We start from the raw sequence: 26,688 nt of genomic DNA, 5'->3' as shown, positions 1-26,688 counted from the left end.
AAGCCAAAATGGTTTTCAATGGGGGGAGGGGAAGATATTGTTTTTATTAAAAAGAAGTCAGAGATGAAATTAAAGGCACAGTTCAGAGGTAGCTATTATATTTTTGGCAAAGGCATTTGCTTCAAATTTAGCTCTTATTTAGAAACTGCTACAATTTTATTCTTATCTGTAGGGACAGAAAGAGCCATATTGGAAATACCCCAAAGCAGTGCTTAGGGCCTATCAAAAGCAACATGGAACATGGAAACATAGACATTACCACAGTGGATCAGACTGAGGTCATTGTGGTCCTGTATTCTGTCTCTGACAGTGGCCAGTACCAGCTACTTCACAGGAAAATTGGAAAAATCCCAGGGTTGGCAGGTGTGGGATAATCTGACTCCAACTTTAGGTCTCATCCTGGTCTCTAATAATTAGAGATTGTCTTAAATACTGAAGCATGATGTTTAATAGCCCTTCTGCAAATTTTTGTTATAATTAATTATAACTATGAATACATTTTATATCCTATAAATATCCAGTCTTTTTTGAATCCTGTTAATCTTGGCTTCAATGACTTCCTGTGGTAATGAGTTCCTCAGTCTAATTATACATTAGGTAAAGGTATTTCTTTTTGTTAGTTTTCAATGTCCCATATTTTAATTTAATGTCCCCTGGCTCTGGTGTTCTGATGCAGGGAAAATAGAAGTTCCTGATCTACCTTCCTTGTAAAATTCTTTATTTTATATGCATTAATCATGTGCCCTCTTGTATTTTGTCATAGCATCAGTAAAAATCAGCTATCTGCCTGCATCCGTAACTTTCACTCTTTGCATCCGAAGAAGTGAGGTTTTTACCCACGAAAGCTTATGCCCAAATAAATCTGTTAGTCTTTAAGGTGCCACCAGACTCCTTGTTGTTTTTGTAGATACAGACTAACACAGCTACCCCCTGATACTCTTTTGGTTACGTTTCTTTTGGTTATATATATATAGCATTATTTATTGGTTTGATGGTAAAAAAGATGCTAAGTTAGATATAATTTGAAGGGAACTATTGAGCACACGAGTAAGTGAGGGGAGGTAAGGTAATGAACCAGCTTTTGCTTTGAAGAACTTGTGGTAGCTTCATGGCTTCCTTAACTTTTCTGTATAGATACATTTTATATTCTCTCTCCATTTCAAGTGAGTCTGTTCAATTCAGGGAAAAGCCTGGTGTTCACAAGTATTATTTATATCTGTGTTTCTCCTGTCCCCACTCAGGGTTAGCGTATACCTTTAGGATCAGCTCTGGAATAGGATGGCAACAGGGGAGTACTGTGCATCAGAGTGGTGATTCAGAGGCACCCGAAGAGCATTGTGTCATTAAGACATATCTCTGAGGCACAATTCCTCCAATTTTTGCCCTCTTTTTCCTGGGGAAAAGTAAATTAGTGCACCCCTTGAAAGGGGTGCCTGCCCAGCCATTCTGAGAGGGAGGCCATGAGCCATTTCAGGGCATTTCTATAATTCATCCCTGAACTTCCTTAGCGGTGGCTCAGTAATATTTGGTGGATGATGGTAGACCAGCAAGATGAATATAGATTTACTTCCCCTGTCTAGGGTCACAAGGATATCCTTCAGAGCAACAAAGGCTGTCTCAGTAGAGTGTCCTGCAAAGAAGCCTGACTGAGAGGGATCCAAGATTCTGGCAGCTGACAGGTGATGTTGGAGGCTGTTGTTTTACCTATTCAGTGGCTAAACACACATCTTCATTTTCCATTTCTGCCATTCTAGCCCTTTTCACAAACACTTAATTCATATTTATTTTTAAAGGAATTATTTGTAATTTTGTTGTATAATTTTAATTGCAACATATACATTTCAGTTTTTCTTACAGAAAGCATTTGTGAAGAAGAGCAAAATTCAGACTTTAGTGCAGAATAGAAAAAGAAATTGAACCAAATCTCTCCACATTTATGTCACTGTCACTTATTTACATACATACATAACAGTTATGGGAGAAAGCGTGGAGACTAGTGATCAGTGGCAATTTCGTTGCAGATTAAAACGTTTTCTACCCCATTTGAGAGTAGTTTTCTAGATGACGGGTGCTCTCAAAATCTATACTAACTGGCAACAAGAGAATGAGAGGGAACTTGTAAACAAAGGAAATGGAAAGTTTGGTTAAAGATATTGTTGGCTAAGGGAAAAAAGGCTTACTGCCACTCTGTTTGCTTTGGGTTCTCAGTTAATTTGGAATTATAACGTGGTTTTTTTTTTTATGCCTGGAAATAAAATAGAAAAACACTGAAAATTTCCTTTACATAGCAACACTGGAATTTGAAAGTCTGCAGTAGTATTCTGATAAATATATGAGTGATAAATGTTGTTAGGAACCACTGGCCGTTAAAAGATATATTTCAAAGACTGTGAAGGTTGGCCCTGCTGATGTCTCTTTTTCTCTTCACATATGAAGGCTTAAATTCTGCAAGCTTCTTTATGTGGGCAGATCCCTGAAGCAAGTCGGTCTTCATGGTGTGACAGGGTCAGGCCATATGGCTACAGGAGAGTGGTGGAAGGTAGATACATTAGCCCCAGATTAAGCAGGTCCCTTTCCCCTGGATAAGATAACAGGGACTATTCCAGAACAATCAGGAACCTGATAGAGCCAATTAAGGCAAGCAGGCTAATTAGGACAACTAGGAAGCTACTAGAACCAATTAAGGCAGGTAGGCTAATCAGGGCACCGGGTTAAAAAGAAAGACCTCCCTTTAGTTAGGGGGAGGCCCGTAAGGAGCTGGGAGTGAGAGGACGTGCTGCTGAAGGACTGAGGAATACAAACGCCATCAGGAAGAAAGTCCTGGGGTGAAGTCAAAGAAGGTGCTGGGGGGAGGTCATGGAGACGTGGTCCAGGGAGTTGTAGTTGTCACACAGCTGTTACAGGAGACATTGTAGACAGCTGCGATTCACATGAAATTGGCCCTATTAAAGCACCAGGTGTATATGTCACTTTTCTTAACTTTATTCTGCTTGCACATTATATATGTGATCTAGTCAGGATCACTTGTAACTAATCTACCATTAACTTTTCGTTCCGTGATCAGTCCCCCTTTATCTATTAGGACATGGTCTAATATAGAATTCCCTTGTGTTGGGAGCAACACTGTTTGGGTTAGAAAATCATCATCTATACTGTTTAGAAATTCCAAGGATGTTTTAGTACTGGCAGCATGAGACCTCCAGCATATGTCACTCAGATTGAAGTCCCCTATGATCACATAGTTTCCACCCCCCCACACACACACATATTCTAGATAGGTACATAAGGAGGTGGTCATCCTGTTCTCTAGTGTGATTTGGTGGTCTGTAGCAGAAATTACCTAGTACTGCATCTTGTGTTTTATCTGTTAGGACATTGATTCATAAGCATTCAAGATATTTTTTCTTTGAGTTATCAGTGACTCAGAAACAGGTAATGCAATTTTTGACAGAGTGCCATTTCCCCTCCCCTTTTGCCCACTTGATCCTTCCTAAATAGGTTATAACCGTTGATTTTAACATTCCAATAGTGTGAATCATCCCAACATGTTTCAGTAACACCAACATTTCCTCTTTTTACTCTCCCTTGGTTTAATCCCCTCCTGACTACTCTAGCCAGCCTGTCCCAAGGAGATTGGTCCATCTTCTACTCAGGTGAAGGACATCCAAACTGTTCAGCCCCCTCACTCCATAGAAGGTGGACCAATGTTCTCCAAAATCAAAAGCCCTGCATCTTACACCACTTACCTAGCCAGCAATTCACTTTCTTCCTTCTATCTTTCTTTGCTTGTTGGACAGGACGATTTCTTGGACATTCTTCTTCTTCAGCACACTTCTGAGTTTCTTACTATCTGTGACATATACTGCGAAGCAGTGTCATTAGTGCCCAAAACGAACCATGACCAATAAATCCTTACTCATAGACTTCAGAAGCTTGTCCCAATTTTAGACTGATTTCTCATGTTTTGATTCTGTGAAGGCAGCATATTGTCCTGTTGTCCACCTGTGCCTTGCAGCATGTTTTGATTCTTCTGAGTATTGAATTTCCAACAAGGATCATCTGTCTTCCTTGGACAGTTGGAGAACTCTTTATGGATAAGCTTGATTTTTTTTTTCTTTTCTTACAGGTTGGGCTGAGCTGCTATCCACACGTGTATCCTGTACATCTCTCTGTTCTGTTGGACCTGCTGAATCCTGAGAGGTATCTTCCATAGTTTGAACATTGAGGACTTGGCATTGATTTGAAGCTTCTAGCTGTGTGGAATTCCTCCTGCTTCTCTTCTTTCAGATAAGTTGCCTGTACTAACAATCAAAGTAGCTATTGAGGTGGTGAATTATGACCTTGATGTATCAACTAAATCCCTAAATGCAGATTCTATGTCTTCTAAGTGAGTGACAATTAGCATTAGCTAATTTCAGCAGCCAACAGTGCACTATGAATTATTGTTCATAATATTTTTAATATCTTCTTTTATCGATGTGTACCTATTTTGAGCATTCAGCTTATAAATATATTAAATGACAGTCTCACTTCTTTATCTCAGACAGAACTTTCTCCTTTCTCTTAATTTCTCAGTGAGTGTAATTAAGCTTATCTAAAGTCAGTGAGCTTGGGGAGAATGTTTAAAAATAAATGGGAGTTACTTTCCATGCCACATGTTTTCTTTCCCAAAGTTCCTACTGTTGTTGCTGAATTGCATCAAAATTCATATTCAGCCTTTTTTGTCATCACTTCTATAGGTGGAAATGTGAAAATACAAATGAATGCCAAGAGAAAGGTGGCACAGGATGGTGCTGATGTCATATGTATGCTGTCACAAAATGGAAGCTTCTTTCCGTAAAGAGATTTCAGCAGTGGGTATACCTCATTTCAGGTGTACTTTAATAAATGCTTTCAGTACCCGAGGATGGAAAATATAATAAACAAAACATTCTGGGCTCAGTTCTATTGTCTATGTATGGCATAGGCATTTATCCACTAATATCTACATAACCACCAAATGTTGCTATTTAATTATCACTATTTGTGTCCAAGGGTGAATTCCTTTTGCTATCAGTCCATAGAATCCAAAATGTTTTTTTTTTTTTCATTCTTTTTTATTTTCTACTGTCTTTGACCTCTGTCTTCCTGGTTCTTATTTCCACTGGATACCAGCAAAGGAAAGATGATGGTGCTAGGGAAGATTTTAGTAGTTTTGGCTCAGTCTGATCTTCATCTGCTTCTGTGGGAGCAGGTTTGGACCCTGACTGTTTTTGAGACTGAATTTGGGGCATTTCTGTTTTAGGATATGTCTACTCTTGAGCTGGAGGTTTGATTTCCAGCTTAGTTAGACATACATTCATTACCTTTGATGGAGCTAGCACATTACAAATTGCAGTGTAGCTGCTGGAGCAAGGACATTGGGACAGAATAACCATCCTAAATACAATCCTGTCTAAAACTCTAGATATGTATAATCCTGTCTGAAAGTCCTTCCCGTCACCTGCATCCCTCCGGTTACACTGCTATTTTTAACATGCTAGCTCAATCAAAACTAGCACAGGTATGTCTAAACAAGCTGGAAATTACACCTGCAGCTCCGGTGCAGACATTCCATGTGGTATTTCATTTTGTTGCAAATGGAAATAATGTCCTATAAAAGGTAATTGCAAAATACAGTTGGAAAGTGAGGCTTCATATTTGATTTGTGTTTATTCTGACATTAAAGCAACTTCAGCTACTATTCTCTAGTCTGAGCTTGATTGGGGCTTTCAATGACATGGAGGGGCTCTGATGCAATAGCAGGTCCCAGACACTGCATGGTAGAATAGCCACTAATACACTCTTACAGGGTGTTCAGCATGAACCCCCTCTTCTGTTGGCTGGTGCAAAAGGGAGCAAAGTCATAGGCCGTGGCCTTGCTGTGTTTGAGGAGTCTGCTGGAGACCTGTGACTCTTGCATTCTGGGAGCACAGAAGATGTGATTGTGTTCTCTCTTTGCACAGCAGAATGGGCCAAGGCGACTTGTTCCATTCTGTCCACCAACCACAGGTGCTAGAAGTAGGGGTCCTGCCACACCCCATGACTTGAAGTGATTTCCATCATATAAAGGGTTTACAGTTTGGTTCAGTGGCTCTCAGCACCCCCACTGTACAAATTGTTCCAGCACCCATGCTACCCACTTGTATCTATAAGGAGGGACAGCCAGAATCTGTCCTTTAGTTTGGTATTTTGCTGACTATTGTTTATGATGCTCTCTTAGAAGTCTGAAAAGATCCCTTACAGATTTTGGTCTTTGCTTTTTAGTAAACACACATTTCTTCCCTTTTCTCCTAATGGAAGTTATCTACAATGCCCTGTTTAAAATGTTCCTTTTTTTTTTTAATTTTAAATATTGAAAATGCCTGTTTATTGTGTTACAGCTCGTTTGTTGGGTTGTGTATTTGTGTTTGTCTGACAGAAGGAATGTTCAAAGAACTGGAAATCAAAAACTAGAAACACGTAGAACAGAAAAATGGCAGCAAGTAGAGAATGATGAATATGTCCAAAAGCAAGATAATTTAACAACCTACAATGATTTCTAAGGGAAAAGAGCAAGAGGCAGTGGCAGATATGGCAGCTGTACACCTTCATCTTTCACTATGCAGCTCTTATTACTGGATGGAAAATACTGTTTTGGTTCTTAGCATTTTTGAATCAGCCAAGATTTGGGTCTGGGAGGCTGCTGAGGAAATGAATGGGCAAAGCAGAATATAAATACTTTTTTCCAGAATCCTAAATCATTACATGTACATAAGCTGGCTTATTCTTATTTTGTGAATGTAAAATTAGCCCCTTCCAACTACACTTATAAAAAGAAATGGCAAATCAGAAACAAATTTTTGAAATTTTCATCTTATTTTTTTTTTTATTTATTAGAGCTGGCCTAGAGATTACAATTCTGCTGAATGGCAACTTTCAAGGTTTTTAAATTTGTTTTCATTAATCATTGGTACAAAAATTAAACCTTTTGAATCTTTTCACATAAATGGAATTGTTTCAGACTGAAACCTCTGCTTTTCAATTGGGAAGGTTGTACCTGTATGTGCATAGGTGTAGCCTAGTGATTATTGCTCTCACCTGAGACATGAGACCCAGGATCAAGTCTGTTCTCAGCCTGATTCAGAATAGAGATTTTTTTATCCCAAACTTCTCTGAATAAGGCAGAGAAGAGACTTGAGCCTGGGTCTCCCACATCCCTGGCCACAGCTCTAACCACCGTGTCTTGCTCCCTGTCTCTCAAAACCTTCCCCACAAAAACTTAACCAAAATGTATACATCTCAGCAAAACATTTCAACTTTGACAAAACAGCATATTTCAGCAAAAATGTATTTAATCTAAAATGTTCCAACCAGTGGTGTTGTGTATTATTGACTCAAGAGGGTGCCAAGTGTTCTCACTCGCACACTCACTCTCACGCACACACGTAAAGACACAGTCCTTGACCCAGAGGTCTTGTGCCTTTTCATTCCAGGATCAGGGACCACGTGCAGAATGAAATAACAAGTGAGAGATGTCAACAGACAAAAGGAGAGGACAAGGAGAGGCAGGACAAGAGTTGCAATAATATCATAGCTTAGTCATGTACATGTCTTGGTGGCTAAGTTACATTTACCTTGTTTTTGTTTGTTTGTTTGTTTTTGTTTTACCACAGGGGTCGGCAACCTGTGGCATGCATGCCGATTTTTAATGGCACGCAGCTGCCTGCCGGGGTCCCGCTCGGCAGCGGGCTGAGCTGGACCCCGGCAGGCAGCAGCGTGCCATTAAAAATCCTGCCCGACCCAGCCCGCTCTTCTCCACCCCCCACCTACCGCTCTCTCTGGCGCGGGCAGGGGGCAGAAGCAAGCTTGCTCCTGCCGGCTGCTGCTTTACAGCAGGCTCCACCGGCAGCCAAGCTTCCCCCCCCGCCTCTTCCCCCAGCGTGCTGCGTGGAGCCCCGGCTCCTCTCCCTCCCTGCTGTCGATGGCCCTTGCGAGGGAGGGGAGAAGAGCAGCCCCAGCGTCCTCGCTGCTCAGACTGGTAAGGAGGTGGGGAAGGGGGTAGGAGTGGGGCGTATCCCTCCAGCCCCCTGCCGTGAGCTGCTCACCCCCCTGATCCCAGCCCATCCCCCCAGCCCTCTGCCCTGACCCCTGCACCCCCTTGCACCTCAGCCCCCTGCATCCCCCCCATGACCCCATCCCTGATTCCTGCACCCTCCACACATACCCAGCCCCCTCACACCCCATGCCCTGACTCCTGCACCCCCTCACACGCCCCCAGGCCTCTGCCCTGACCCCTGCACCCCCTTGCACCCCAGCTCCCTGCATCCCCCCACGACCCCATCCCTGACTCCTGCACCCTCCACACATACCCAGCCCCCCCATTCCCTGACTCCTGCACCCCCTCACATGCCCCCAGCCCTCTGCCCTGACGCCTGCACCCTCCACACATACCCAGCCCCCCCGCTCCCCCCTGCCCTGACTCCTGCACTCCCCACACATACCCAGCCCCCCACACCCCATGCCCTGACTCTTGCACCCCCCCACATCCCCACCCCCCACCCTGAGCACCAGAGTGGCAGCGGGCTGAGCGGGGCTGGTGGCTGGGACCCTGGCTGGCAGGAGCCAGCGGATGGAACCCCAGACCAGCAGCGGGCTGAGCCGCTTGGCCCGCTGCTGGTCTGGGGTGCCGGCCCTGCTGAGCCCGCCGCTGGTCTGGGGTCCCAGTCACCGGCCCCGCTCAGCCCTCTGCCAACCTGGGGTTTTGGATGCTGGCCCCTTGCCAGCTAGGGTTCCGGCCGCAGGCCCCGCTCAGCCCGCTGCCGGCCTAGGTGAATGGAACCCCAGGCTGGCAGCGGGCTGAGTAGGCCGGCGGCTTAAGATCAGCATTTTAATTTAATTTTAAATGAAGCTTCTTAAACATTTTGAAAACCTTGTTTACTTTACATACAACAGTAGTTTAGTTATATTATATATAGACTTATAGAGAGAGACCTTCTAAAAAACATTAAAATGTATTACCGGCATGCAAAACCTTAAATTAAAGTGAATAAATGAAGACTCAGCACACCATTTCTGAAAGGTTGCCGACCCCTGTTTTACCATCTCATTTTTTGCAGACAAGGCAGCAGACGTGATTTCTAGGAAGAATTAGAAGGGGAGTGAAGGTGGCTTGGAAATTAGGTTTAGGGACGGCAACATTTGAGGCAACATGGAAGAATACTTCAAAAATATTAAGTAATTATGCTTCCCATTACTTTAGTTATATTTTTCCAACCTCATCCAACTTTTAAAGCATTTAGGGCTTGACATGATATTCTTGTGACCTAAAACTTCTGTTGTATTCATTGGCAGTTTTGGGTGTGAAATGAATGCGTGTTTGAGCTGGTATTAAGCAATTGAGAGCAGGATCACTGGTGCTACAATGAGAAAGAGGCAATGATATGGTGCATTTTGAATGGCATTGTTTTATTTATGTCACATGTGACTTCCATTAACTCAACTTGTAGTGTTAAGCATCACATCAGTTTTTGATCCATATCTGCTGCAGCATGTGTACAAGCCCTCTTTGTGCTTCAATTGCTTCTTGCTACTAAACATTGCTTTCATTGTGTTATCTGATCTGAATTAATTTGTACAAGAATTGGGTCTTGATCACACGATAAAAGTGTTTTCCGTTGAGAGAACTTCAGTTAAGCTTTTTAACAAGAGCTCTTGCTGTAACCAGACATTCCCTCCTAGTTTGTTTGATTTGGACTAGAGATCTTCTAGACTGAATGGCATGCTTCATTCCAGTGCCTGAGTTGATGACTGAATTAAGATGTGTTGATTAATATTAATTTCTTCTACAAAAAAGCTCTGACACTTAGACGTTCTTGTTGTCTGCTTGTTCCATCAAATAATGGAAGATTCTGGTGGTTTCCTTCAAAGTGTGTATATTGGCACTTGGACCTGACAGGCATATTTCACACAGCATGTGGTAAAAACCTTTTTGTTTTATCATTTCTGGACTGCAAAAAAGATGCCTTAGCTATTTTGACTGCACATTTTGATACAATAAACTCCTTTTGAGATTATCTCATGGCTTATTTGTAATAAGCTGATGTTACCTTATTAGTAGCTGCAGTTTTCTCCACTGAAGCATGAAGTTTGTTGACACTTGTTTTACTGCTGACATTTTTTTCAGTGTTCAGTAAACTGCTATGGAATTTCACTAGTGAAATGTTATGGCAGCTTGACTGAAAAGTCCTCCTGTCTTCATTTCCCTGCAGATTTCATGGGTTTACCTCAATAAGCTTTTGAAACTTGTCAGATAATGTAATTTCACAATGTTATTACTTTCATGTTTCAACAGGCACTTCACGTAACAAACTGTGGGGTTGCTTGCCTTTTTGGGACTATTTAGAAAATAGGTAAAAACTTTAACATAAACACAAGTTTATGGGAGGTAGAATTAAGTTATTTTTACTAACTAATTTTGGACCGGAGCTGCTTTGGCTAATGAGTATTTTTCCAGTCTCCGTTTACGTTCTAGTGATTTACTTATGTGAAAAAATAGCATCTGATGAAAATGCTCTGTATCTACCCACTCTGCAGACAGATGCCCTTTTCACAAGATCTCTTATTAATGGTTTTTAAGTAAGCCAATCTTTTGCTGGCTAGTATTCACTTGTTTTCTTCTCCCATTGGGCATTCTCAGTGGAACGCTCTTCCAACTTGAGGGCCTTGCCTTATTTAAATAACATATGCAAAGTAATTCTTAATTGAAAATACCTTGTGAGGCCCAAAGCTTAACAATATTGTATTTCCATCCTTTGATGTAAGTTGTGTAATTTAATTAATTTTTCCCCTATAAAAATGCATTCAAGACTTTACCCCATTTTAATTATACTGTCTGAAATCAGAAAAAAATGATTCTGTATTCAGACTATTACCAAATGATTTTTACTTAAATGGGGGACATAAGGGTTGATATACTGAGATAAAAAGGAAGCAAGATGTGGTTTGCATACAACATTACTGTATGAGAACTAATCTGAAAAAAATACTGGATGAAATAACAGAAATAGGACCAAAAAGTGAAAGCAACTGACTGATGGCAGTATCTAATGAACCTGGAAAGAGCAGAAGCCATCTTATTTTACTAAAAGGTTACTAAGCCTGTGGATAGTAACAGTATACAGTGACACAGAAGCAGCTCCTTTCAGACGAAGTGTGGTTTATTTTACCAAAAAGTATATAGTGCTTAGAGAAGTGGATTTAAAATAACAAAAAGAACAACAAGCATATTGTCATACCCACATTTGGCATTCCCCTTGAGCCCTTGGGTGGACCTGACTGAGCTCCCAGTGCCTCTCCATTCTCTCAGGGCACCAAATTACCACTTGCTTGCTGCAGACCTCTCACTCCCAGTCAATCTCTGTGTCAGCCTGCAGCTGCTTACAGTTTCCTTTTCCCCCTTTGTAGGGCAGATCCTTTAACCGATTAGTGTCTTTTCATCTTCAGATTCTCAGCCTAGTCAAACAGCCTTGTCACCAGCGTTGGGGCTGAGTCATCCCACTTCACAGCTATAAACCTGGCTATTGCGTTTTGAGGAGACCCTTCTTATCTAGGACATGGTTGTACTTTTCCTGACTGGTTTCTTTAACAACCTCCTTTCCATTAACTAGGCATTCAGGCAGGATAATAACACAGATATGCTATGGGGCATATGATATTTAGAAAAATAATACAAATAATTCACAGTTTTCCACAGTCATCTCACTACTGTGCCATCTAAAGCTGTATATATGCTGGCAAAAATGGACCTGTAATTCGCCTTCAGTGTAACCACACATGGTGGCAACAATGGTGAAAGCTGTTGTGTAGATAAGGCTCAGGTGCTTTGTACCAAGTCATCTAACCCTTGGGCAAGGTTCTGCTACCGCTGTCACTGGGGGTGTTGCTGTACCAGTGGTGAATTATGAGTCTAGTTTTCCATCCGGAAATTGTAGACAAGTCTTATTGGCGTCATGCCACTCAATGTTCCTGTGGCCGCTGAACACAATGTATTTAGGTGAAATGTGCCTGTGAGGAGCTGAATTATCCTCATGCAGCATCAGGGTCCTTATTAGAAGAAAAAGGTAAACGTTCTTTTATTATTTGGAAGGCCTCGTACTTCCCAGCTTTATTTAAAAAAGAAAAAGGAAATTCTCTTCTTGCTGCTTATACTAGTTCCAAGCATCCACAACAGCTGCCTTTTCACCTTTTATTACTGTTCATTATAGGGATGGCAGAACATTAGAAGGTTCTAGGCACTTAGTTTTTTTCCCTATTATTTTAAAAATATATTGTTTTTATTGAATATTAATACAATAAAACCTATTTAGTCTAAATTGTTTATACTTTAAAATATGAATCTTTCTTAAAGAAGCTCATATTAGCCTATCATAATAGGGTCTCAATGTGATTGCTCCTCTAAGCACTACTATAATACAAATAATAATAATACATCCATGGTATAAGCTTGGGGCTTAAAGTTGAATCCCCAAGGTGACCTTTGGTCATGGCATTTTTATTTCACTTTTTAACACTTCTTTTACTTCCAGCTCTCTTGTTATGTTGCTACTGCAGACTTTCATTCAAATCTGATAAAGTATGATATGTATCTGCCTCTGTTCTGCCAGAGTCCAATCCATTCTTTCCCCTTAGGCTTTCTTCCCTCTAGGTCCACTTTTCTGTTTCTTTGAGCATTCTCATCAAGGCAATATCCTCTCAGTTCTCTTCTCTCTATTCCTGTATATTCTCTTACATTTTAATTTGGGCCCTTTCTCCACAATTTAACCTATTTTTTTGTTTCAGGTTCTCTCATTTCTCTTGAGCCCATTCTTATTTATTTTTATTTTTCTTATTCTCCCTTTCAGGACATCCCTTATTTCTTCCCTTCCTCTCTTTTTCCTTTTTCTCTGTCTCTTAGTTCCTTCTGCCCCTTTCAGTGTTTCTTCTTCCCCCTTCAGATTCCAGTTTCTGCTTAAAGACCACTCACTACCATTCTAAACTTGTTCTTTTGCTTAACTCACCACTTCGTACAGTACATTTCTGTCTCAAATTCAATCTTCACTCAACAGAAGATACTTCCTGGAAGCCTCGGAATGATGCTGATGTTACTTCTTATGTATTAGAGAAGGCTTGAAATTTGCTCTTCAAATGCTACCCGCCATTTCAAATTCATTGTTCAGAGCCTTCATGTGCACATTTTGACCAGGGTGCCAACTCTTTCATTGTGTTCTTCCATGGTAACTGCTGTGCTACTGATGTTCCACTGGGATTGTCCTTTTACATTATTAATATGTTTGGATATGTAGGCCAAAATTTGCAAAGCTGTTTGCTGAAAGTTAGACACCTAAATACATAATTAGGTACCCTAATAAAACTGGCCTGATTTTTCAGAGGTGCTGGGCACCCAGAGGTGCTGGGCACTTCCCCCAAAGTTAATGGGAGCTGCTCAGTACCTTAAAAAAAACTAGACCACTTATTTAGGTGACTAAATATCGGGAGACATGCCTAACATTTAGAATATTTGACCCATATTTGAATATTTGACCATAGCACATGCAGCACACTGGTTGTATTTCACTACAGCCATAGATGATAAGGTCAGAAGTGACCACAGTGATCATCTAGCCTGACCTTCCTGTAAAACACAGGCCACAGAATTTCTCTGACTTAGTTCTTGTTTGATCTAGAACATATTTTTTAGAAAAAAAAAATCTAATTTTGATTTAAAAATTTCCAGGGCTGGAGAATCCACCACAGCCCTTGGTTAATTACCTTACTGTTAAGAATTTGCACCTTATTTTCAGTCTGAATTTGTGTAACTTCAAGTACCAGCCACTGGATCTTGTTATACCTTTGCTGCTAGAATGAAGATCCCATTATCAAACTTTTGTTCCCCATGTAGATACTTATAAAATGTGATCAAGTCCTGCCTTAACGTTCTCTTTGTTAAACTGAAAAGACTGAACTCCTTGAGTCTATCAGTATGGGGCGTGTTTTCCAATTCTCCTGGCTCTTCTCTAAACCTTTTCCAATTTCCAACATGCTGTCTGAATTGTGAACACACAATTCCAGTATCAGGATCACATTAGCCCTTTTGGCCAAAGTGTTGCACTGGTTCAGCTGATTATCTACTATGATCCCCAAAACTTTTTCAGCATCACTGCTTCCCAAGATAAAGTATGGCCTTCATTCTTTGTTCCTAGAAGTATAACTTTGTATTTGGCTGTATTAAAATACATATTTGTTTGGTTGTACCCAGTTTACAAATCTGTCCAGATCATTCTGTATCATTCCCCCAATCTTTGTGTCATCTGTAAACTTATAAGTGATGATTTTGTTTTCTTTCAGGTCATTGATAAATGTTAAATGACCTAGTATGAAGAACTAGAAACAACGATGAGTCCCCATTTACAATTATATTTTGAGACCTATCAGTTAGTCAGTTTTTAATCAATTTAATGGGTGTCATGTAAATTTTATATTGCTCTAGTAGCTTCTGATTTATATTCATTACTATAAATGTCTCCTTTCTTCCACTTGTTCTATATTATTTTTATAGCAGTCTTCACTTCCTTCTAAGCCATGTTGTTTTTTTAACCAGTGCAAATTTCTTTCTCAAATGTTGGATTGTGACTATTTGGCCATCCAGTAAAATGTTCTTAAACAATTCCCAATAATCTTTCACATTTTTCTGTTTAAATTCTTTCTGCCAACCAATCTGAGTCATAATTGTTTTCAGCTTTGTGAAATTGGGCCTTTTGAAGCACATAACAAATGTGATAAAGTTACAATCACTTGTACCTAAGCCACCACTAATTTTTAGGTCTGTGATCAATTCCTCTTTAAATGTCAAGATGAGGTCTAATATAAAATTCTCCATGTCAGATGCAATAATTTTTGAGTTGGGAAATTATTCTCTATAGCATTTTGAAATTCCTAGGATGTTTTAGAACTGGCAGCATGAGACCTCCAGCATATGTCATTCAGATTGAAGTTCCCCATGATCACACAGCTTTTTTCTGACACATTTTATATACAGGATTCAGGAGCCTGTCATCCTGTTCTCTTGTGTGATTTGGTAGTACCCAACTAGTACTCCATCGTGTGCTTTATCTGTTAGGACATTGATCCATATACATTCAAGATCATTTTCTTATGAATTATTAGTAACTTGGAACAGGTGATGCCATTTTTGACATAAACTGCCACTACCCTTCTCCCCCACCCCTTTTGCCAACCTCAGTCCTTCCTAAGTAAGCTATAGCCATTGATTTTAACAGTCCAATCATGAAAGTCAGCCCTCCAGGTTTCAGGAATACCAAATATATTGAATTTATGCTCATAAATGAACAGTTCCGTTTCTTGTTCTTTGTTACCCGAGCTCCTAATGTTTGTGTGTAGGTAGTTAAAGAATTTCTTCTTTTCACATCCTTTAGTTTCTTGATACATTTTGATTTTAACATTTCAATTTTGTGCTAAATGAATGCTCATTTGTTCCCTCTTTTCACCCTCCCTTTTTGTTATTAGTTTGATGCCTTCCTGACTGCTCTAGCCAGTCTGTCTCTGAGAAGATTAGTTCCCCTTCTGCTGAAATGGAGGCTATACAGATTATGCAGACCCTTTGCCCCATAGAAAGGTGTCCAATGTTTCACAAAACCAAAGCCCTTTATGTTATCCCACACACCTAGGTAGCAGTACACTTCCAGAGTCTTCTGCCTTCTGTCTGTCTTCACTTGTGGGACAGGAAGAATCTCTGAGAAGATCACTTGGACCCACCTGGATCACTTCAGCACCCTTCCAAGTTCTCTGAAGTCATATATAATCTGTGAGATGTTCCCTGTACGTATAGCATAAGTCAGGGACTTCATGATTATGGTTAAGGAAATGGTATTCAAGATATGGACATTTTCAGATGACTGACAGCGCATAAGAATAGCTATTGTTTTGCCATTTTTTTCATGATCTACCTGTGTGAACTTTTATTTTATATAGTAGTTTTGTAACATTATCCCTAAGGTATGCTATAATCTTGAGATTTTTTTTTAATAAATGCTTTCTGACATTGCATGATGTGCTTGTATTTTTCATGGTTCTAAAGAGCCTTCAGAGCTAAGTTAGCTTATCTCAAAATACCTAAGTATTTGAACATGTTTATCTTTCTGATTTTCTCTTCTATTGATTTGTGCCTCAAGCTTTAAACAAATCTTTATCCCAATATTCACAGTTTTCTTATGATTTTGATCGATTGAAGCTTGTCAGCATCATCTGCTGTATCACAATATTTTTTCAGACCCGCACTAATAGAGTTCTTGATAATACATGTTTGTGGTTTCTTCTTAGTGTCACACTTAGCACTTGAGTAAAAAAAAAGATATATGGGGTCTAATGTGACCTCAATTTGTTAAGCAATCTACTAGAATAGCATTACACTTGTTCATAAAATGGTATGCCAGATTTAAGATGGCAGAAGCACGACTAAATAAAAAAATGTTAAAGTATAGTTTGCAGAATGTCAAATGTGACAGAAGGGGGGGGTGGACCTCAGTTAATCTGAACCAATCACTTTACAGATTACAAAGGCAGCAACCATCTTGGCTGCCTTCAATCCAAGTTTTCTACCAGAGGATAAGCCAGAACTAAATGTAAGTTCACTGTATTGTTTGTCTGACCAGTCTCCATCTCAAACCAACCCATAAGTAGTGATTGAAGGTAAACAAGGCATCCTTATAACATAGCCTTTCCCCCCACCCATATCCCTATTTTGTATGTTACATTTCAGAAGTTAGTTGTTTGGGTTGAAACAGGATTTTCAGTTATGGCCTGATCCAAAGCTCACTGACTTGGAAAGACTCTTGACCCCAATGGGCTTTGGATCAACCTTTTTATGATCAAGCTGAACACTTAGAGGGCCAGATTTATATCAACAGAACACTATTAACTTCAGTGAGCAGAGTCCCATTGACTTTAATGCTCTGGCAGGGCCAAAATACTCAGGCTAAGAACAACAAAGCACGCTTTAGCTTTTTTCTTCATATTTAAAAAGAAAAACGATGAGCATCAAGAGCTTTATGGGGCTTACAGACATGAGAGATTGCTGGTGTTGGTAGGGTGGAGCAGGGGAAACTGGTGCCTCTAATGGATTCTCGCACTTTGTTTTAACAAAAACTGGTGTTGCATTACTGTAAATGAAGGCAAAGATTGGCCCAGCATCTGAATCCTCGATCATTTATCTTATGGGGTTATATAAAAGGGTAATTCGTTGTACTGTGGTACAGTTTAGCTATGAATATCAGATTCAGCCTTGTCTCCAGAAGGACATCTTGATGCAGAGGGAGTGAGGCTATGCTGCTGATGCCTGACAATGCTCAGTTTCAAACTTTCCTATAATCTGTGATTGCAGGATGCTTTGACATTAGAAAACAAGGGCATAACAATGGACTGTAGTTTAGACAAAGGATTCAGAGTTCTTTACCTGATGCATGGTACTGTACAGGATGTTGTGCTACCAGTAACCGGAGAATTTTTGTTGCTAAATGAGTCAGTGGAGACTTTTGAGATCTATAACCATATTAATAGTATTAGACCTTGCTAAACGTTGATATTTTAGTGATGTTTATCTGTATAGAATGCTTATGACCAAAAACTCAATTATCATTGCATTGGTGTACCCGTGCAAATACATATATGTGTGTGGACTGCTTCAGTAAGCAAAGAAAAACACGTATATATAAAATGTCCCAATCTCTTAAAGGCAGAATTTCCTGGAGTGATATAAAAGTAAGGTGGCCCTAGTATTCATCCTGCTCACAGCTAACTCATTTGTTAAAAATGTACATGAAGATGGTCTTGGTGGTTAATATGAATCTTACCACTTGTCCAAGGAAGAAAAAAAGTTATATTCATAAATCAAGAATGGACACATCTGCTCCCTTTGTGAAATAGCTTTGTTCCATACACACCACAGGCCTGGTATATCCTTTCTTATAAATGACTGGTCATTCCTGAGGATGTAATCCTGGTTCAGATCATCCTCTTCTGTAGTAAAACTCTTGGGATCCCCATCAGGATCCCCTTGCCTTCACAGTCATCATCCTTGCATTCTGCACAGATCCCTGGACTTTGAAGAGAGGCCTCCAAGTAAGACCCCTCCATGTGCAGATTGGAGGCATTATCTGTGCACCTGCTAGGCAATAAGCTTCCTTAGCACCCTGAAATATATTAGAAACCCAGACCCAGAGTTTGTAAACCCTACCAGAAGCCAAGGAATAAAACTCTAGGATAATGCTTCTAAAAGTTTTACCTCTGTAGACACCTCAAGGTCAAAGGCTGAAAAACTACTACTATAAGGGAGTCATTGTTTTATTATTTTGACTAATACACTACAGACTACATACAAAAATAGAAATTGTGAAGTATCTGCCAATGTTTCTTGTTGAAATGACTCCCCTTTAAAGAAAATGTTTGGTTGGCTATAAAAACATCACCTGATTAGGTAGCAATTTGGTGAAAAAACATCTGGAATGTAAAAAACATGAGAATCTTTGAGATCGATATCAGTTTGCAAGAAGTGTGGATGCCATCAATTTTAGTGAATGGTGGGAGTCTTAGAACCTCAAAGAGGAAGAAAGATTAATTATGGTGGAAATAAACCAGCTCAGGAAAAATCATAAAAATGTCGTGAGTTAGGTCTGATCAAAAACACGCTGATGAGAATATTGGCAAAAGAAAAGAAAGAGCAAGATTTATAGTGTCTATCGAGCAACTGAGTTTGTTCTGTATCATTTAGCTTTCCATGGGTTGAGAATTATCGGAATAAAACATTTACTTACTATGCAGAAACAGGGAGCCTTACAGTCATTATGCTGATTATGTCATGTACGTAGTCAAGAGAAGAGAAACATCAAATGTTTTGCAGGAAAGCATAGCTTATTGGAATGGACTACATAATTGATTGCTGTTATCATTGAGCATTGACAGTGTTGGATATATCATATAAACTATTGTTACGGAACACCAATCATGACATCAGTTGGTTTCAGATCCAAAGAGTAACTATGTGTCTGAAAGGTATATCCAACATAAACCCTGAGAAACTAGTCTCTCAATGAAGTGTCTAGGCACTAGTCTGATTATTATCATACCAAGATAGGAAAAACATTTATAAGTAACCAGTTTCACTGAAAAAGACTGGAGCTATAATAACTAAACAGGAGACCAGGTAGGCTGTTTAAATACACAGGCTGCACCTGGAGGGAAAGCCAGGGAGCAGGAACTGATTACAAGCAGGTTCTGCTGGGCAGGAATAGGTGAGTCCTATAAGGCCAGGAAACTGGCAACAGACCAGGGCTGCTGCTAGGAAAGGGCAGTCATTCCCTGGGAAGATTAAATAGTGTTTGGAAGTTTCAGAGGCATACAGACTGCAGTCACTCCCTGGCAGGAGGGAATGGAGTTTGGATCTGGTATACTCAGAGAGGAGGAGAACCAGAGTGGTAGGAGGCAGTGTGATGGTGTGCAAACCATGGAATGGGGTATCGAACTCGAGAGATAATTCCTGGAGTGAACATGAGGAGGCGCCAGACAAGCAGTGAGTGGTGCATGCTGTGACATTCATTGCTGATTATTTCTAAAGAAACATCTCTCTTATGCACTTTATCCAGTGTGGTAGGGTTTATTTGTCATTCACAAGAATAAAGCTGCAAGTTTTATAGATACAAATAATGTAATATGCTATACACTATTTTCCCTTAAATATTTTACTCCAGGAGTGAAAGGAAATGAGAAGACTGGAGGGTTGGAAGATCTCCAAGAGAATGGGGAGTAATGGAAAAATCTCCATGCAATATAAAATCATAAGACATATTTTGAGGTACCTTTTTATTTAAAGGGGCAGGAGGCATCATCAAGTACTTTAGGTCTAAAAATGATCATTATAATTGTTTAACATTTTTAAATCTATCACTTTGTTACCAAAATGTATTTTTATAAAAATCAATGGAACTGTTTATATGTAAACAACCTTACAATATTTTTGCTGGTGTGCTCTAAAGACAATCAGTCATCAGAGGAACCATAAAATAAACCTGATTTTAAAAATTGCAATAATATCACTGATGGAATCATCAAGGTTTCTGCTGATAGGGAAGCAAAGTGCATGAGTTGGCTGGTGTGATATAAAGAAACTAAAGGAAAAGGAAAAAACAGTTAAGAAAGAAATATTATTTTCAAATATCTGAATGCATAACAGAAAATAATGTATAAGAAAAGCTTTATAAAAATAAGACTATTGAAATATTTAGGGCCTGATCCATTGTTGACTTCAGTGATCTTTGGATCAGCCTCTTAGTCTGAAACAATAAAAATGTTTTAATTTTTTTTAAGTTAAAGATTATTTTGAAAAATTCTTTTTTTTTAAGTGAACAGAGCCATTTGTGGGTTTTGGATTTGTGGTTCACAGTTGATAAGAACATGGAATACTTTTTATTTTCTGAGATTTTGCTGCTTATTGTGATTTTTGAGATTCTCAAACTTAAACAAATCTCTTATTGATCCCTTCAAATAATGCTTGCTCACTTTTACTACCAGAGAATAACATAAGAGACTGGGGGAGTGGGAGGGAGCACGAATAAGCACTCCAAAAGCATATGTACAAGTAAGAAGGACTTCAACACTGCTAGTGCACATAAAACAGTGTGCAGTAAATCTAGCATCAGCACTGCAAAAACATTACACATATACAACATTAAAAAACAAACCAAAATCCAGATGCTATTCATGTTGCCTTATGCACAAATGGAAGGTTTTCAGATGGAGAAAACTCTGAATGTTCAAGTTCAGTTTTGATAATCATCCAATCACACCCACTTTTTTAAAAGATATCTAAGATATCTAATAAGCCCTATAGACACAATCCCCACATAATCATCCTACCCAAGCCAGCTCTACTACTAAGTCATAGGGGCTAAAATAAGGTAGCAGCTGTGGTGAAAAGATGCTAGAGAATATAATAAAAACAATCTGTTGTGATCTAAATTTAGTATTATCAGAATCTGGGGAAAATTATGACTGAGAAGCTATTAGGGCAAGAACAAAGTCTGGTGCTACAGAGAAAATAACTGATGCCAAGCTAAAAGCATATTTATCTACAGATGATTCAAATCTGAATAATAGTTCGGAAAATGGCTTTCTAAAAATGGAAACCATTACAATATTGAAATTCACATGGAAGTTAGAAAACTGTAGGGTCCCGCAGAGATCTGTTCTTGGCATTACACTATTAACATTTTTATCAATGATCTGGAAGAAAATATGAAATCATCACTGATAACGTTTGCAGATGACACAAATTAGGGGAAGGTGGTAAATAATCAGGAGGTTAGGTCACTGATACAGAGCGATCTGGACAGCTTGGTAAGCTGGGTGCAAGCAAACAATATGTGCTTTAATATGGCTAAATGTATACATCTAGGAACAAAGAATGTAGGCCAGACTTACAGAATGGGGGATTCTATCCTAGGAAGCAGTGACTCTGGAGGGGGGTAAAAAAAGATTTGGAGGTGTTAATGGATAATCAGCTGAACAAGAGCTCCCAGAGTGACGCTGTGGCCAAAAAAACTAATGTGAGCCTGGGATACATAACCAGGGGAATCTCCAGTAGGAGTAGAGAGGTTATTTTTTCTCTGTATTTGGCACTGGTGCACCCATTACTAGTATAGTGTATCCAGTTCTTGTGTCCACAATTCAGTCAAGAAGGTTGTTGGTATATTGGAGGGCATTCAGAGAATGATTAAAAGGTTAGAGATCATGCCTTATAGGGTATGTCTACAATGCAATTTGAAAACTTGCAGCTGGTCTGTGTCAGCTGACTTGGGCTCGCGGGGCTTGAGCAAAATGGCTGTTTACTGTAATTTAGCCATTTGGACTTGGGCTGGAGCCCAGACTCTTAAGACCCTGTGTGGTGGGAGTGTCCCAGAGCTCTGGCTGCAGTCCAAGCCTGAGTGTTTACAGCACAGTTAAACAAGCCCTTAGCCTGAGCCCCATAAACCCGAGTTAGCTAGTACAGGCCAGCCAGGGTGTATAATTGCAGTGTAGACATACACATAGAGAGAGAGCTCACTTTATTTAGTCTAACAAAGAGAAAGTTAAGGTGTGACTTGATTGTAGTATATAAGTACCTATATAGGGAATGAATATTTGGGCTATTCAATGTATCAGAGAAAGATATAACACAATCCAGTGGCTGGAAGTTGAAAGCTAGATAAATTCAGACTGGAAATAAGGCATCTATTTTTAACCATAACGGTAATTAACCATTGGCACAATTTGGTGGTGGTACAGATGATGGATTCTCCATCCCTGGCAATTTTTATATCAAAATTGGATGTTTTTCTAAAAGATCTGCTCTAGGAACAATTTTGTGGAAGTTCTATGGCAGGGGTCGGCAACGTTGGCACGCGGCTCGCCAGGGTAAGCACCCTGGCGGGCCAGGCCAGTTTTATTTACCTGCTGACGCTGCAGGTTCGGCCGATCGCGGCCCCCACGGGCTGCGGTTCGCCGTCCCGGGCCAATGGGGGTGGCGAGAAGCAGCGCGGGCGAGCGTGCCAAACGTTGCCGACCCCTGTTCTATGGCCTGTGCTATGCAGGAGGTCAGACTAGATGATCACAGTGGTCCCTTATGGCCTTGGAATCTATGAAAATACAGCAAACCGTCTCCATACTGCAAAACAAATCCACGTGGATTAGGCTGTATGGTGAAATCGTTTAAAAAAAAAAAACCAACAAAAAAAAAGGGGGGGGGGGCAGGGGGGCGGACCATAAAGGAACAATAAAAAGGGGAAAAACAAAATCACAAAGTATAACAATAGATGCATATGATTTAAACAATAAAATATAATTTTAAAATAATAATGGAAAACTCCCATGATCTCAGGAAGAGTTGAAACTTTTAACACAAAATAGCCTTTTTATTATAGACTATTGAAGTTAAATGATGTGTGGCTGAACAAAAGCCCCCAAACTCATGAACTCTGAGAAGGTTTGGGATTTGAATCTGGATCTGTGAGCCAAATTTTACATCTAGCCTTGCTCACTATAATGGATCAAACCAAAATCCCAGATTCACATACCCTCAAGATTAGTATTGTTCAAAATCTCGTTCTGAATTTCACTTCTCAGGCCCATTGGTAATGTACAAGAACATATCTGTCATTTCATGCTTGCTGCGTCAAAGTGAGTAATTAGGCTTGGGTATGTATTTCACTGAAACCTCTTTTTTTTTTAAATCAAATGCAGCTTTTCAGTGTTTCAGAAATTTCCAGCAATAAATCATTTTAAAAATATTGAATTATCTTGCATATATTCAGTACACTGGGATTTTTCTGCAAGTCGCATTTGTTTAAAATAATTACCCTAAAATAACATGAAAAATGATGAAAATACAAATAGCAGAAATATCCTGAAAAACTGTTTTTTTAATCATCAAATTTGGTTTATAAAACTTCATGACTTGTCTGACTGTACGGTATTTAAGATAACAAATGACTAATACAGCTGAATTTTTACTCCTATAAAACTTCATTAGGTTTCAATAAGTGTTTTCTCCCTGTGATTATAGGACTGGGTTTTACAGAAATTAGAGCAATAGCCATTATCATCATCATAATTGCACTATATTTTGAGAATGTTTGAGTGATTGCAGTTTTCTTTGGATTTTCCCCCATTAGGAGTTAATTCTGGCATGGATGCATCATCAGGGAACAAACTTGAATTCCTTGCATGCTCAGAATTCTCTTTCATCAGAAACCATGGGCCAAATTCAGACCTGGTGTAAGAGGACACAACCCTTTCAAAGTCACTTGGCTTGCATTTGGTTACATTAAGGCTATATGTGACTCCCTAATGCTTATTAATGTTAATGAGAGTCACATGTACACACTTATAGGCAACGGAGAGACTCCCTCATTAAGAATAAAGCCCAGGATTATTCCTATAAAGGTGATTAGAAACCATGAATCGCTCAAAGTCCAGTGAAGTGAAACTTGCTTTGGAAAAAACCTCATCTTGAATTTTCATGCCTGATCTTTTTGTGGTTTCTCCTCTATGTGCAGTTTAATGGATGTTGTAGTCAAAACATACGTTTTCCTTGTTACCCTACATATTTCTCTAAGTTTAGAAACTTTAGTTGTCTTTCTGTTTAATATTTCCTATTTATGGTTCACATGCAAAACAATCATTGGGGATTTGGAACGTTTCCTATTATCTGGCTGTTGTCTGTGATGTATGAAAACAGAAAACATCTTGAATTTTATAAGCGAAGGTAATCATGTAGGACTGATGATAAAATCTTATTTTGATTAGTAATGGTATGGCACGAAGTTCATCAGGATATTATCATATAATCAAGATTACGCTATCTTTTCTGGGAAGGGATAATTTTTCATCTAAGAACTGTATTCTACAATTTTTTTCCCCCAGAGGATCTGTTTTGTCACAAATAGACAATATTTTCCCCATTTCTAAGTAGCTTATTTCTGAATATGGGTCCCTAAACAAAGTCCAAGTTTCCAGTTAGTTTGAACATAGGACAAACTAATACCATGAGCTGAATTTCCTTTATTTTTCTTTCAAGAAATATGTATTACATTAAAGTCTATTAGTATGGTTGCTAAGGTGTCCCTTGATCCAGTAATTCTCCTCTCATTCCCTTCATTTGGTAGACTTTTAATTGTGTTTGTAATCTCTGAAAGTTAAGAGCTCTTGAGGCAGTTAGAACTGGAAGATCCAAGAAGTAGGTGAAGGGAGTGGTCTTTCTAGCTCTCACTTGGAGACTGAAATAGTTCACTTTCCTGAAAGTTCTTAGTCTGAATACATATGCACTTTAGTACCATGATATCAGCCGTCAGTACTATCACAATAATACTGTTATGGCAGAAGTCACTAGATGGTGCTGTTACACATCGTCTTGCAAGTTATTTTCCTTAATATGAAAGCAAGTTTTTAGTTGTTGAAGAAATGCTGTATTGTTAGTTTTGTTATGCAATGGTCTTTTGAAAGAAGCTGTGTCAGATAGCAGAGAGTTTGCTCTCTGTTTAGTCTCAACATTTGGAGGCATTTCTCCGGCAGTATAGCTTCCTGGGAACCATGACTGGTGTGTGGGCTGAGATTTCTAGAAGAAGGGCTTGCCTGTATGCGGTTTGTCAATGCCTCTGCTCCCAGAGTAATATATATGTGTAAATAAAGCAATTACACTTAGACTCCTATTCACTGATTTTTTTTCTCTACCGGGACGCTGACCTATAAGGCCACAAAATTCTGCATGCGCTTAGCAGAGCGTGACACTGGTATCCAAAGAGAAGGGGAAAAATACCATAATTTTAGATACAGCCTTTTTAAAAATTGATCAGTAAAAATCAGCTTTCACATTTTTGCTAGTCAAAAATAGTCAAGCTAACCTGATGTCTGAAGATATTTCTTTTTAGTTTGCATTTTGGAGAGGCTGGGGGATCTCTTTGTATTTTTTGTTCAGTTTCTTTGTGCTGATTTTGCTATTTTATTTGTTTTTGAGGCCTTCTTAGCTTTTAATTTTTTTTTGTTTTTTGTACAGAGCTCAGAGGCCACACGTTTATATATTAAAGCACTTTTATAAATAAAAAATATATTTTTTTATTAATTTAGATGCCAAGTTTCAGGCTGGAATAACTTTTTTCAAATGAATTATACGTTATTTAAAAAGTTTGAAATATAGTAATACATTGGCACCCTGTATTAAACATATACAAGTCATTAAAGGACCAGTATTTTTTTTTTACTTGAAGTGAATAATGCTACACTACTTTTCTACTATTGGACCATCACCTATGCTTTACTATAACAGTGGTCAGGGCTAAGTGCCCTTTGCACTACAAAGACAAATGTCCTTTCAGTAAAGAAGGACTTACTTTCAATTTTCAGACAGTCTTAAACCAGATACAGGTACTTGAGACTTGTTTTTGCACCTGTAGAGCTAGATAAAACTCTGTGTGCCTGTGGGGGGGGGGGGAGCTGATGAGGTGGTAGTAGTGAAACCTTGTAAGAAATGTAACTTTTGAAACAAAACATTGTCAGGGGAAGTTAAAGTATTTATTTTCCTTCTATACATTTAAAATGTAGCTAAAATGTGTATTTCTGAGAAACATGGGAACAGCAGGTAAAATAGTCACTGAAGACAGTTAAGACTGCAATTCAAGCCTTAAATAAGTCCACAGCAGGTGACATTGGATTAAATCTTATAGAACTAGAACAGACTTCCTGAGACTTCACACCTTAGTCCTGGGCAGCTTTTTGAGGACATCTTCCTGCTGCAGGACTACTGTTATGTCCCAAATCCAATCAACTGATCTTGCCTTTTAATTTAACTACAATGACTTTAAGGGGATGAGATCAGAGAGGAAGGATGGTCCAGTGGTTTGGATGCTTTACTAGTACTCAGGAGACTTGGGAGACCTGTCATAGATTCCTGCTGTGACCTTGGGCACATCATTTAGTGCCTCAGTTCCTCATCTGTAAAATGGAGATAATAGTACTTCCCTATCTCTCAGGGGTTTGTGAAGATAGGCTCTTTAAAGATTGTGAGATGCTCAGATGCTAGGGGAATAGGATCCACGTAAATACCATAAATAG

At 39.3% G+C, this 26,688-nt stretch overlaps 1 long non-coding RNA gene across 1 annotated transcript in view; it reads left to right on the top strand.

Moving 5' to 3' along the window:
* The window catches only part of LOC112114645, a 126,943-nt gene extending 101,369 nt beyond the window's left edge, over positions 1 to 25,574 (top strand). The window contains exons 3-5 of the long non-coding RNA XR_003899758.1: positions 4,127 to 4,853; positions 19,797 to 19,900; positions 23,754 to 25,574. This is a non-coding gene — a long non-coding RNA (uncharacterized LOC112114645). The remainder of the gene's footprint in view (positions 1 to 4,126; positions 4,854 to 19,796; positions 19,901 to 23,753) is intronic.
* The last annotated feature ends 1,114 nt before the right edge of the window (positions 25,575 to 26,688 follow it).

Source organism: Terrapene carolina, unplaced genomic scaffold, assembly GCF_002925995.2.
Source record: "Terrapene carolina triunguis isolate 2854851 unplaced genomic scaffold, T_m_triunguis-2.0 Scaffold66, whole genome shotgun sequence".
In the NCBI taxonomy this organism is placed as follows: Eukaryota; Metazoa; Chordata; order Testudines; family Emydidae; genus Terrapene; species Terrapene triunguis.
Note: the sequence above shows the minus strand (reverse complement) of the source record. Positions and strands in the feature narration are given on the sequence as shown.